We start from the raw sequence: 13,109 nt of genomic DNA, 5'->3' as shown, positions 1-13,109 counted from the left end.
TCACACCACAGAGACTGGCCTACTTCCAAAAGAACAAAAGCAACTGGAGTTGGCGCAGATGTGGGGAGAAAAGGACTCTCCTTCACTGCTGGTAGTAATGCTGACTGGTTAAGCCCTTTTGGAAATCGTATGGACGTTTCTCAAAAACTTAGAAATTGAACTCCCATTTGACCCAGCAACACCATTTCTGGGAATATACCCTGGAGAAGCAAAAAAGTATAGTAGAAATGGCATGTGCACTTGTACGTTCATTGCAGCACTGTTTTCAATAGCCAGAATCTGGAAAAAACCCGAATGCCTGAGAACTGATGACTGGTTAAAGAAACTTGGTACATACACAATGGAATTCTATGCAGCAGTTAGAAAAGATGAAGTAATGAAATATCCATATAAGTGGACCAACATGGAGAGTATCATGCTAAGTGAAATGAGTCAGAAAGAAAGAGACAGACATAGAAATATTGCACTCATTTGTGGAATATAAAGTAACAGAATGGGAGACTAACACCCAAAAATAGTAGAGATGAGTACCAGGAAGATTGCTCCATGGCTTGGAAGATGGCCTCACATGCTGGGGGGAAAGGCAACTCAGATAGATAAGGGACCACCAAGTAAAAGATGTTTGGAGGACCCGCTAGGGATGGGAGATGCATGCTGAAAGTTGACTATAGAAGGAACACGATGGCTACTCAATACCTATATTGCAAACCACAACACCTAAAAGGAGAGAGAGAACAAAAGGGAACACCCTTACATAGAGGCGGGGTGGGGTGAGGTGGATGGAGTGGGGGGATAGTGTGGGGGGATATGGTGGGGGTGGGGATTGGGAGGGATACTGGGATCATTGGTGGTGGAGAATGAGCACTGGTGGAGGGATGGGTACTGAGCACTGTATGACTGAAACACAAGAATGAAAGTTTGTAAGTCTGTAAATGTACCTCACAGTTGATTCACTAATAAAGAATTAAAGAAAAGAGAAACTTTGGTACATCTACACAATGGAATACTATGCAGCTGTTAGAAAAGATAAAATCATGAAACTTACATATAAGTGAATCAACATGGAGAGTATCATGTTAAGTGAAATGAGTCAGAAAGAGAGGGACAGACATAAAAAGATTGCACTCTTTTGTGGAATATAAAGTAACAGAATGGGAGACTTACACCCAAGAATAGTAGAGATGAGTACCAGGAGGATTGCTCCACGGCTTGGAAGCCGGCCTCACATGCTGGGGGAAAAGGCAGCTCAGATATAGGAGGGACCACCAAGTAAAGAGTGCTTGGAGGGCACACTTGGGATGGGAGATTCGTGCTGAAAGTAGATTATAGACCGAACATGATGGCTACTCAATACCTCTATTGCAAACAACACCAAAAAAGTGAGAGAGCAAAAGGTAATGCTCTGCTACAGCGGCGTAGTGGGGTGGGCGGGGATCGGGTGGGGCTGGGAGGAGGGATACTGGGATATTTTGGTGGAGAATGGACACTGGTGGAGGGATGGGTATCCGATCATTGTATGACTTAAACGTAAGCACGAAAGTTTGTGAGTCTATAACTGTACCTCACTCATAGTGATTCATTCAAAAAATAAATTAAAAAAGAAATATACCAATGACATGTATTGATATATATCACATATAGGTAAAGATTGCAAAAGATTAAATTTACTATGTTCCCTCATTTACCATTAACTATAAATCTTTCTTGTATTCTTGTAATCATATATATGTGCAAAGGTATTTGGGTCATTTTCTTTTACTACAGAAATAATTTTTAAACAGTTACAAATAAACTTTTAACTTCAAAAAATGAAATATATCAACTTTAGAGTGAACAGTGTAACCCTAAAGACACAACAGTTTTCAGCTACATAAGCTCCAATTAAGCACTTTGGAGTGGAACTGTGTAGAATGTTTAATGAGCTCAAGGAAGCAATAGTATGACTACTCAGTAAAGCACAAGGAAATATTAGAGCACAAATCAGATACTATAACCATAAATGACAGAACTAAAGAATCTGGTAGAGATAATGAAAATCCGAATGAAAGGCCTTGGCTGAGACTAACAGCAGCAGAGGATAAAAACCAGTGAGATCCAAGATGAGATGCACATAGAAAAGAACAGAGGATGGGAAAATATCCTCAAATGAACAGTAGATGAGAGGACTTTGGGGGATGTGTTCAAGAAGTACTACATATGAATCATCAGAGTCCCTTAGGAGCAAGAAGGCAATTCCAACGAAGAAGCGTTAGTCAAAGAAATCATAACTGAGAATTTCCCAGAGGAAATTGAGGAGGACATGCATTCAGACTCAAGATGCCCAAATGGTCCCAACTAAAAGAGACCCAATTAAAAATACTCTAAGACAATCACAAGCAAAATGATGAAAGCCAAAGATAGAGATAGAATATTGAAAGCAGCAAGATTAAGGAAGGAAATTACATACAAAGTGGTATCCTACAGATTTACTTCAATATAGTCCATGTAAGAATACCCATAACACTCTTCAAAGAAATATATTAAAAACTCATTAAATTCATATGGAATAATAACTCCCTCCCTGCATAGCCAAAGCAACCTTAGAGAAAAAGAAGATGGGAGACATAGCTATCCCTAACTCCATACAGTACTACAGACCTGTAGTAATTAAAACAGCCTGTATCAAGTGCCACAAAGGATAGGCTGTTCAACACATAGATGCAAAATATGAATTCAAATCTCTTTTGAGCACCATGCATAAAGTCAAATCAAAATAGATGAAAGACCTGAATCCATGTTACACTGAAGAAAATATAAGCAGAACTCTCCATGGCATTGGAGTTAGAATCACAATTAAAGAGTAAACACCACTGGCCAAGCAAACAGAAAAAAATGTAAACAAATGGGGTTATACTAAATTAAGAATCTTCTTTATCTCAAAGGAAGTGATAGTCAAAGACATTACACAGAGTGGAAGAAAATGTTTTCCCACCACTCATCTGATGAAGGGGTAATATGCAAGATATATAAAGCACTAATATAACTTTATGAGAAAGAAATCTTCAAAACTGACGAGAAGGGATGAATAGAAATTCCTCAAAGAATACACACCTGTGGCCAAAAGGCATATAAAAATGCTCTGCATCACTAATTATCATGGAGATACAAATCAAAACATCAATGATGTATTGTATCACACCAGAAAGACTAACTGTAGCACTGTAGCACTGTCGTCCCATTGTTCATCGATTTGCTCGACCAGTCACCAGTAAGGTCTCCATTATGAAACTTGTTACTGTTTTTGTCATATCGAATATGCCACAGGTAACTTGCCAGGCTCTGCCATGCAGGCGGGATACTCTCAGTAGCTTGCTGGGCTCTTCAAGAGGGACGGAGGAATCGAACCCGGGTTGGCCGCATGCAAAGCAAACACCCTACCCGCTGTGCTTTCACTCCAGTGTTAGAAAGATTACACACATCAAAAAGAAGATAAACAGGCAGTATTGGTGTGGTGTGGTGAAAAGGGATCCTCATGCACTGCAGATGGGGAACGTCAAACGATACAGATTGTTTAGAAAACAATATGGACACACCTCAAAAACTAAATATTGAATTTCCTTATGATTCAGAAATTCCACTTCTTGGAATGTACCCCTAAAGCCCAAAATGCAAAAAAATTGCTCTCCTATGTCACTGCAGCACTATTCACAATAACCCAAATCTGGAAAGAACCCAAGTGTCCAAGAACAGATTATGTACAAAGAAACTATGGTACATGTACACAATAGAATATTGCTCTGGCATAAGAAAAGATGGTGTAATGCAATTTGCTGCTATGTTGAAGGATCTGGAAAGTATCATGTTGAGTGAAATTAGCCATAGGGAGAGAGACATGCACAGAATGATCTTTTATTTGTGGAATATAAATAAACATACCAGTAGATTAACAAATACCCAAAGAACCTCATCCTAGGTGGTCTTCATTCTCATAGGATTCATGGCACTGTGATTAGAGTATAAGATAGGGAAGGTAACACTAAAGTAATTTGCAGGATACCTTATCAATAGCCATTGAAAACCACGGGACATAAAAGAAAAAATGAAAAAGAAAAATTGTGACTGCCACAGAGGCATGGAAGGGAAACTTGGAACATTGGTGGAGGGAAGTGGGCTTTGGTGAGGGATATTGTTGGAACATTGTACGTCTGAAAGTCAGCTATGAATAACTTTGTAACAGAGACTTAATTAAAAATATTTGCTTCAAAAAAGTATAGTCAAAATGACATCTGCACTTATATGTTCATCGCAGTACTGTTTACAATAGCCAGAATCTGGAAAAAATCCGAGTTCCCGAGAACAGATGACTGGTTAAAGAAACTTTGGTACATCTATACAGTGGAATACTATGCAGCTGTTAGAAGAGATGAAGTCATGAACTTTGCATATAAGTGGATCAACATGGAAAATATCATGCTAAGTGAAATGAGTCAGAAAGAGAGAGACAGACATAGAAAGAGTGCACTAGTCTGTGGAATATAAAATAACAGAATAGGAGACAAACACCCATAAATAGTAGAAATAAGTACCAGGAGGCTTTCTCCATGGCTTGTAAGTTGGCCTCACATGCTGGGGGGAAAAGACAGCTCAGATAGAGAAGGGAACACCAAGTAAAATATGGTTGGAGGACCTGCTCAGGAAGGAATATGCGTGCTGAAAGTAGAATATAGACTGAACACGATAGCCACTCAATACCCCTATTGCAAACTACAACACTCAAAACGAGAGAGAGAGCAAAAGGGAATGCCATGCCACAGACGCAGGGTAGGGTGGGGTAGATGGGATTGGGGGGGAGGTGGAGGGATACTGGATTCATCGGTGGTAGAGAATGGGCACTAGTGGAGGGATGGGTTCTCGACCATTGTATGATGGAAACACAAGCACGAAAATGTGTAAATCTGTAACTGTACCCTCATGGCGATTCACTAATAAAAAACAATAAACTAAAAAAATATAGTTTGCTTCACTAAGAATGGAACCGTTGAGACAAAGCATAGTATAGTTGTGGTTATACATATTGTTGTATTAATAATTCTCAGTCAAAAGGAGATGAAGAGACACATAATTATCTCTTTCATAGATGGAATATAAAGAAACGTAGTAAGGGAATAGCAAATGCTCAAAGACAACAGAAACACAGCTGATCTTCAGTAGGAAGCTTGCCACAAGGAGAAATGATGGGGAAATAAATGGAGGACACTGGGACAGTGGTGGAGAGAAATACTCAGGTAGAGGGTGTTGTACTGAATGATTTATGCAAGAAGCCCTACTATTAACAGCATTATTAATAATAGTGCCCAAAATAAAATACAATTTCAAAAATATAATAAAAATACACTCTTGCTCCTCCATCTTCTCAGTGGTGTCTGTACATAAATGCTTACCAATTATCTCCCCTAGAGCATCTGATCTACCAGTATCTCTCTCACACTTACCACAGACCATAATGTCTAGTAGTCTTTTAAAAATTAATTATTTAATTAATAAAATATCAAAAGAGTGGACTTTATTCCAATATGTCACATTTTGCCAACTGGGCCCTATGCAGTTAATCTTTTGTATAGAAACTTATTAAAATATCTTCTGTAAAATGTTCAATGTACTTCAAACCCACTCCTCTAGCCACAACCAGTAAGGGAACTGACACTGTACCAACTTACCCACTTCGACCAAATTCACATTTCCCTTAAAATATCCTTGTCCAGAGAGATGGAAATATGAAAGTGCTGCTAGAGGCAAGGAATATGTCTTGACAATAACAAATATAGGAAAAGGATGTTAAAAATGAAGTCTAGGGACTCGTAAAATTTCTCAATGGGCTGGAGTGCATGCTTAGCATGTGGAGCCCCTGGTTCCATCTCCAGTTCTGTATAGTCCCTAAACACAAAATTGAGAGTGGGTCCCTATATCAGTAATACTAGGTGTGGCCCCAAAACAAAACATAGCAAAATGGAATAAAAAGGAACACAAATTCCTGTTACCAAATTGGTCCATTGTCACCTGAAAAAAAATTTTAAATGGTCATATTTTCATGTGAAAATGAAATTCTAATGAAACAACTCAGTGAGCCATTCAATCACTGCTTCATTGACCCTCTTCATAAATAGCAAAACTGTTACGAAAATGCCCTTTTATTTGTTAACTCTACATAGTATTGTAGCTTAAACTTTTTTGTCTTAACATTTGAACTTTTTCCTAACTTCATATAAGTGAAAATGTTTGTTTCAAAGTAAATATGACGTCTCAAAAGGTAAGATAACTGTCTCAAGGTCAATCTGTCATCTCACAGCAATGGTGTTGGAGATAAAGCCTAGGTCTGACTCATGCTGGATGACTTAATTGGAAAAGGTAGTAATTTATAAAAAAGTTTATTTTTAAGTGACCTTAATTTTTTTGCTTTGTGGAAGTGGTTTTATTATTTAAAAATCTTTTTTTAAAATTTTTTATTAGTGAATCACCGTGAGGTACAGTTCCAGACTTACAAACTTTTGTGCTTGCATTTCAGTTATACAGCGGTGACCTTAATTTAAAAGAAAAAATTATTACAGATGGTAGAAAAATGTACTTGGTGACCTCTGAGAAACAAAAGCCAGTAGGTCCTTTGGCATACAGTTGAAACTCAAGAATCTCCATGTGTGGAAAGGAATCTCCTTGTGTGGAACCTGTACTTGAATTTTGCTTCAGATTGGAAACCTCCCCTGGCCCAGACATGGTAGTGAGGACTAACAGATTGATAGCTCTCTTCTGATTCTGCAGTAGATGGTTAATGATTATTTTAAGTCAATAGTGATGCTATAGAGGCAGTTTGGGGTGGGGTGGGGGGTGATGGGAGGAAAATTTGGGACACTAGTGCTGGGAAATGTACACTGGTGGAGGGATGGGTGTTGGAATATTGAATGAATGAAACCTAACCATGAACATCTCTGTAAGGTTCTATCTCACAGTGATTCAATAAAAAATAAAAAGTCATTGATTTCAAGGCCAGAGCGATAAGACAGCAGGTAGGGCATTTGCCTTGCAGATAGCTGACCTGGTTTCTATCCCCAGCACCACATATGGTTTCCCAAGTGCACCAAGAGTGATCTCTGAGTTCAGAGTCTGGTGTAATCTCCAAACACTGCTGAGTGTGTCCCCAAAGCAAAAATGAATAAAATAAAGTGATTAATCCATTTCCGGGAGCTTGGTTTTATAAAAATATGGAACGCTTCACGAATTTTTATGTCATCCTTGGGCAGGGTTCATGCTAATCTTCTCTGTATCGTTCCAATTTTAGTATATGTGCTGCTGAAGCAAGCACTGGCAAGCTACCGAGAGTTTCCTGCCCGCATGGGAGAGCCTTGCAAACTCCCCATGGCGTATTTATATGCCAAAACCAGTAACAATGATGGGTCTCATTCCCCCGACCCTGGAAGAGCCTCCAATGCAGCACCATTGGAAAGGATGAGTAAAGAGAGACTTCTAAAATCTCAGGGCTAGGATGAATGGAGACATTACTGAGACCGATTGAGAAATTTGACGATTAACGGGATGATGATGATGATGATGATGATGATTAATCTCACTAACAGGACAAGACAGGATGTGATAAGTGGCATGTTAGGACTTTACACAAATATCATTGGAGTTGAGTTAATTTAAAAATGATAAAAATTTTTTTCAGAATATTTTCTTGGTGCTAATTAGTGTTCTATGTGCCTTAAATGCATGATCTCACTCAGTCCTAATAAAATGTAAGGGAGGGGTAACTGTTTTCATGAACGGGGATAACTCTGAGATGTCAGTGTCTTATCCATGACTACAAAACAATAAACAATGGACTTAGATTAAAACCAAGATCTGTCAAGTTAACCTTAGAGGATTTCTAGGTGTGAGACTACTTGGACAGTTTATAAAACTTGTGGTATTTGAGATAGACCCAAAAGATAGGTGGATGGCAACAGATTGGTGGTTCCTATATTAAAGATGTTTATCTTATGTTAAAGAACCAAAGAACTAAGGAAAGGCATGCATGAGGAAGCAAATAAGTAGTTTCATTAGAGTTTGGGTGATCACAGAGCTGTAGGGGAAGAGAACATTTCAGAAAGAATTGGAACCACACTTTGGAGTTCTTTGGATACCAAGATGAAAATTGTGTACTGTGAAGTCACATGAATTTGATAAGACTTGTTATAACAAAGGACCACAAACCTTAAAGAACCTATATTTATTGTCTAATAGTTTTGGATGCCAGGAGTCTGAGTTGAAGGTGTTGGCATCATTGGATCCTTCAGGAGACTGTGAAAAGGGCCTCACCAGACTTCTACCTTTGGCTAGTAGATGACCTTCTGTCATCACATTATCTTCCTTCTACCAGAGTCTTTGTTCAAATCTCCACTTTCTATAAAGGTACCAGTCAGATTTAAGCAGGGTCCATTTAAGCATGATTATCTTGGTAAAGAAACTATCTAAAAATGGTCCAACAATTAAGCACTGTGGCTTGATTTTAAAAACGAATTTGTGGGTGGTATGGGTGGGCATGTGTGCACACAATTAAACCCATTTATGCCAGTCAGGAATATGGTGTAGCAGGTTTTTTTTTTGCTTTTTGGGGTCACACCCAGCAATGCTCAGGGGTTACTCCTGGCTTTGCACTCAGGAATTACTCCTGGCGGTGCTTGGGGGACCATATGGGTTGCCGGGGATCGAACCTGGGTCGGCCGCGTGCAAGGCAAACGCCCTACCCTCTGTGCTATCGCTCCGGCCCCTGGTGTAGCAGTTTTATGGAGTCTTTTTTCTTAAAGGAAACTGTTCTTTAATATCAGACTTTCAAATCAAGTACATAAAACCAAGTGATGCAAATCATATGAAATAAAGAGGGTAATAGATCACATAAGGCATTGGTGTGTTGAGGAGAAAAAATTTCTTTTTAAAGGAAGAACAAAGTGTAATCATTTCTGCATCAAGAAAAGAAGACAATATGTTTCTTTATAATGGAAAGTGATGACATACTTGAATGTGAATGTCACATATCTTCATTTCAGCCTTGGGCATTGTTTGAAAAGGCAGAATAAAATAAGAAAATAATTATATTTTTCTTTACACTAAAGGTTCATTTAAAAAATGGGTTTGGTTGGAGATTACATACAGAAAATGGCAGGTGAGACTAATGAGACAGACAAGAATGCAAGGGAGAAGATAGGATAAATAAAACATGGTAGGAACCATGAGATTTTGGTGTCATGGGGGTGGATAGGGGTGTACAATATTCAGTTAATATTCAATTAAATTATAATGCTAATAATATTCAAAAAGACTTCTGCATGTAATATTCTTTTGACAGTAGGGCTTAGGGGTATTCACTTGTATCACTTGTAGCCCCGTTGATCTTCGATTTGCTCGAGTGGGCGCCAGTAACGTCTCCATTTGTCCCTGTTGCAGCCCAATGATATCTGCTTGCTCCAGGGACAGGAAGAGACTCAAATCGTTCATTCAGAGATTTGACGAAGAAATCTGACCATCTAGTTGGTGGGCTGCCATGAGGTCTTCTGACATCCCATGGAATCCAGTTGGTAACAACTCTTGTCCAGGAGTCATCTCTGAATTGCATTATATGACCGGCCCATCTGATTTTTGATGCCTTGGCAAACGAGACAGCATCTCTGATTTTTGACTATCGACGGAGGTCAGAACTCCAGATTCCTTCTCTCACTTGAGTGAGACATGATATTCCTAGCATAGCTCTTTCGATTCCTCTTTGAGATACCCTAATAGCGTTCTCATCCTGTTTGCGTAGGGCCCAGGTCTCTGAGGCATATGTTAGTGCAGGAAGAATGGTGGAATCAAAAAGATGTGCCCGGAGTCAGAGGTTCTTCGTTCTCTTAACCACCTCTTCGACGCTCTTGAATGCATTCCACGCTGCTCTCTTCCTCCTGTGCAGTTCCAGCACCAAGTCATTCCTCAAGTTGATTTATCGACCCAGGTACACATAGCTGCTGCATTCGGAGATGTTCATTCCATTGAGAGCAAATGGAGCTTCAAGGACCAGTTCGTTTTTCATGAACATCATCTTGTTGAGATTCAGGTGCAATCCGACCATTCCACACTCGTGGTCAAAGTCGGCCAGCATTTGTGCCCCTTGGCTAATGTTTGGTGTTATGAGAACCATGTCATCAGCGAAGCGGAGGTGGTGTAATTGCCGACCATCTATCTTCACTCCCATTCCTTCCCATTCCAGTCGTCCCATGAGGTTATCAAGGGCGGCACTGAAGAGTTTCGGTGAAATGGTATCACGCTGCCACACCCTTCTCTTTACATCAATGATCACTTCCTTGTAGAATGGTGAGATCCTGGTGGTGAATCCACAATACAGGATTTTGATATACTGAGTTTGAACTCCCTGTTTGGCCAGGGCTTCGATGACTGCCTCAGTCTCAACAGAATTGAAGGCCTTCTTTAAGTTGATGAACGTTAGACATAGCGGCATCCTGAACTCTCGCAAAACTTCAATGAGTCTGGTCACTGTGTGGATATGGTCGATCGTGCTGAATTCCCTTTGGAACCCGGCTTGCTTGCATGGTTGTCCTTCGTCTAGTGTTCAGCCTATTTTATTCAGGATGACACGAGTGAACAACTTGTAGATGACAGGCAGCAGGCAGATTGGGCTATAGTTGCCGATGTCGTGGATGTCTCCCTTCTTGTACAACAGAACGGTCTTACTGGTTTTCCACTGGGATGGAACCTTGCATTCAGACAGGTAATGTGTGAGGAGTCGGGCCAGTGTATTCATGAGTACTGGCGGCAGATTCTTCGGTGTTCTGGTCTGACCTTGTCCGGACCAGTTGCTGTTCGTGTCTTTACCAACGAAATGGCACGTCGGATTTCAGAAGGGAGAACGTTGGGAACGACATATCCATCCTGCGGAATTTGGTATGTGGACAGGTAGACATGGCTGTCAAAGAGATCCGAGTAGAAGTCATGAATAATTTTCTCTATTGCCTTTCTGGAGGATGTGATAGATCCATCGGGACGTCGGAGGGCAGTCATTTTGGTCTTGTAGTTGGCAACGGACAGGCGGGTGTTGCGAATACTTTTCCTGGCTTCTGCTGCACTGGCCAACACTGCTGCTCTTCTCTCTTTGAGGTCTTCCTTTATCGCATCTCTGCACAGCTTTTTGAGCTCGGACGTTAGCTTGTGGTTGCCTGAGGCTCGTGAGTTTCCGAAGACAGGCGTCTGTTTGTGGCTTTCTCACTCTCGGCATTCTTCGCACAGACATGGAGGTGCTGAACCAGTTGATCGTATTCCTCGTCGATGTTGTCAAGGACGGCATCTTTCCACGTTGCTGCAATAGTGCCAAAGAGCTCCCAGTTTGCCCAAGATAAATATCTCACTGGCCGACCCCCACTAAATCCACTACCCAGCCACCGCCACCCTCCAGGTTTCTCTCCGGACACTTGGGCCGAACCTCACGCACGAGTGAAGCCCCGCAAAGCCAGGTAACAGAACTTTGCGACCTTAGCTCTAGGTTCAATGAGACCTGGAAACAAGATCCTCTGTCTGTGTCCTCCAATCTCTGGCATCTGAGGGAGGGGTCCAACCCAGACGCCCTACCCTACCCAAGATAAATACCTCACTGGCCGACCCCCACTACATCCACTAGGGGTATTAATAGAGGAATATCTTTATTCTGTGGTTAGTTAGATATGGGACATAGAAGAGACTGACTACAGAAGGAAAGATGATATTATCATCCAAAGTTTAAGGAAAACAAAAAATGATGTCTCTAATTTCCGGGATGGTCCTACAAGTGATCTTGAGGAAGTTACTTTCCTCTGAAGTCTCAATTTCCTCAGCTTAAAAATGGAGACCAACTTATTGGTGAATGTTATTTGTGGAGATTAAAACAATAATGGTTGTAAAATTTCTGAAAAAATGCCACACACATAAATACGTTCACAGGTAATATTAGCTGTCGGAAAATTCAAGGACCTCCCATCAGTACTTAGAATGGAGCTCAAAACTTATAGGACAAAATCAAAAGGAGGGGAGGTCTTGGAAATACACAGACTGGAAACACAGGGTTGCTTTAAGGAGTAATAGTAGGTTTATATATGTGTACTATGCATGAAAAATGAAACGAACAATGTTCTTGGATGAACTGTTGAGAGGAAATACTGGTTTTAATTCACTGAATCAATGATGAGTGCTCCCTACCTCATAGTTTTACTTCTCTGCATTTCTCATACTTTGCCTCTGTTTTTACAATCATGTTGTTAGATTAGTGCCTTTCCTTCAAAACCATTTATATTGTACTGCAAAAATGTAGAAAAGTACAAATAGTTATGAGCTCAATACTCATTTCTATCAAAAATTGTGATTCTTCAAAAATTATTTATTTTTACCATTTTCATTGAGGTACAATGATTTGTAATTATACTTTTTATATGGACAAAAATTCCAACACAACAACCATCATCAGAGTACCCACGTACCTCTGCAGTGGCCTAAGGGTCCCTCATAGCCTCTGCCACTTTCAGGAAAGCTCAGGTCTGTAGAGCAAAATATTCAGTTTTGGTGCCTTTAGTCATCTGTTGTTACTTGCAATGTATTTTGCATTCCACTTATGAGAAAGTTCATATTTTTGAACTCTTGTTCAAAATTGTACCCGCATAGTGCTCCCACAGTACCCCCACAGTATTCTGAGGGTACTGACACCTACACATATATAGTTGAATAAAGGTAAACTACTGTAATTCCAAAAAATGAAAATAATGGTAAATTGATAAAATAAATTTTTTAAACCCTGTTTATTTTATATTAAGGCATATAAATTAATAAATTAATAGTATGAATAATTCTATACTAATCAATTTGCTCTAGCAGGCACCAGTAGCGTCTCCATTGTGAGATTTGTTGTAACTGTTTTTGGCATATCAAATACACCATGGGTAGCTTGCCAGGCTCTGCCATGTGTGCGGGATATTCTTGGTAGCTTGCTGGGCTCTGAGAGGGAAGGAGGAATCAAACCTCGGTTGTCAGTGTGCAAGGCGAACACCCTACCCGCTGTGCTATCACACCAGTCCACCAGTCTTGTCTAT

General features: G+C 40.1%; 1 non-coding gene across 1 annotated transcript; it reads right to left on the bottom strand.

The window, feature by feature from the left end:
* Positions 1-7,226: 7,226 nt before the first annotated feature.
* LOC129400420 (U6 spliceosomal RNA) lies at positions 7,227-7,333 on the bottom strand. Its single transcript, XR_008627663.1, has one exon. It is a non-coding gene; the product is annotated as a U6 spliceosomal RNA (small nuclear RNA).
* Between the last annotated feature and the right edge of the window lie 5,776 nt (positions 7,334-13,109).

This window comes from Sorex araneus, chromosome X (assembly GCF_027595985.1).
Source record: "Sorex araneus isolate mSorAra2 chromosome X, mSorAra2.pri, whole genome shotgun sequence".
Classification (NCBI taxonomy): Eukaryota; Metazoa; Chordata; class Mammalia; order Eulipotyphla; family Soricidae; genus Sorex; species Sorex araneus.
The sequence above is the reverse complement of the archived record's forward strand: the minus strand, read 5'-3'. Positions and strand labels throughout refer to the sequence as shown.